Here is a 1,673-nt window from a genome sequence, read left to right as displayed (position 1 = left end):
GCGCCCGCCGCTCTGCTCCCGCGGAGGATCTCCCTCAGGGTCCCCTGCCTCGCTGCGCCGCGGGCCGCGCTTCGCCGTCGGTCTGTTTATCGCCTTCGCCGAGAACCCGGCCCGCCCGCAGCACCTCCGGCACCGTTTGGGTGGCAAATGAGACGTGCTCCTCACTCAATTGTTTATGAAGCACGAAATAGTCATTTTACAAAGCATCAATATTTAGGAAAGTCAGCGGCCCGTTCCTTCCCGCCGACAGCTGGAGGCGGTTCTGCTCAGCTCCAGGTGGAGATGCCGTTGCAAAACCAAACGCTGTTGCTAAGTGCGGTGCTTTGGTTGAACCTCCATGGAGCAGATGTTGCTTTCCTGAGCCCACCCGCTGGCCCCGGCAGTGGTAAAGTCCTTCCTTCAAAGCACTCATCTGACACAGGTATAGCTGTGGGGCTGTGCTGTGTTCTGGGACCACAAAGCAGCAGGAGGTGCAGCTTGCCTGCAGTTTGCATCCAAATCACAGCAACGAGGTGCCAGACACCGCAAGGCCAGGCCGGTACAGAACAGGCCAGACGTGCATCCACATCACCACGTCCAGGCAATGGCCCTGTGCCTCCTTGGTCTGGAGGAAAGCAGAGGGGGATTTTTGAAGCATTGAGATTTTCTCGGTGCCGGACACAGGAGATGTCCAGCTCTGGAGCTTCACTGCCTCAGGCAGGTGAGGACCACACTGCAGGATAACTAAGAGGAGCAGCCCACAGGGCTGTGTCACTCCACAGTGCCCCGTGGTAGTGGAGTGGCACTGGTCAACCAGGAATGGTCCCTGAGTGACTGCTGTGAACTAAGCCTCATTTGGGATTGCAGCCGCTTGTCCATCACCTCGTGCCAGGGGGGAGCTTTCCTTCTAAATGACAAACAAGAGGGGAACCAGATGGGATATTTTCCAAAATGCATCCTTGCCTCAGCATTTTCCCAGGGACATCTCCTCTCCTGCACTAATGGCTGCAGGAAAAGCAACAAGAGGAACTTCAGCTCTCCAACAACATTTTTGGGCTTCAAATTCCCCATAATTAAAAAATACAGATGATTTCAGCCCAGCTCTGTCTCAAAGATAAACATTGCTTTCTTTCCCCAGTGGCCCCTACACAAAGGAAAAAGAGGCAGGAGGTTGAACTGAGCTCTGAGAGCTGCTGAGATGCTTTGTTTGGGGTTTATTTGCTCTGGGCTACAGCGGCCTCCTTAAAACAAAGGCCAACCCCACACACACGTATGGAGAAAAAAGCACCAGTGACATTTTTAATGTTACCCTCAAACAAAACTTCCCTGGAATCCATCCCTGGTGTCCCCAGACACATGGTTTTGTTTCTTCTTTCCTTCACACACACACACCCCATCATAAAAAGGAAAACCAGCCCCAGACGTGCATCCCCAGCGATGCTGCTGCTCTGTGCCCAAGGGGCACCAGGCTGGGCCGTGCTGCTGCACTCAAAGCCACCAAGTCACAATGTGAGCACAATGCCCACAGCTGTGCCGGCTGTTATGGCTCCCATGTCGTGTTCTTACTTAGCTGTCACCACCTTGGCTTCTGCTTTCAGATAATTTGCACTGGCACTAATGCAATTACATTCTAATGATTATTTGCTTTTAGACTTATGATGCACAGTGCAAGGGTTTTCTGTGTTAGAGTCCAC

Source organism: Meleagris gallopavo, chromosome 9, assembly GCF_000146605.3.
Source record: "Meleagris gallopavo isolate NT-WF06-2002-E0010 breed Aviagen turkey brand Nicholas breeding stock chromosome 9, Turkey_5.1, whole genome shotgun sequence".
NCBI classification, from domain to species: domain Eukaryota; kingdom Metazoa; phylum Chordata; class Aves; order Galliformes; family Phasianidae; genus Meleagris; species Meleagris gallopavo.
This window is presented reverse-complemented; position numbering follows the sequence as displayed.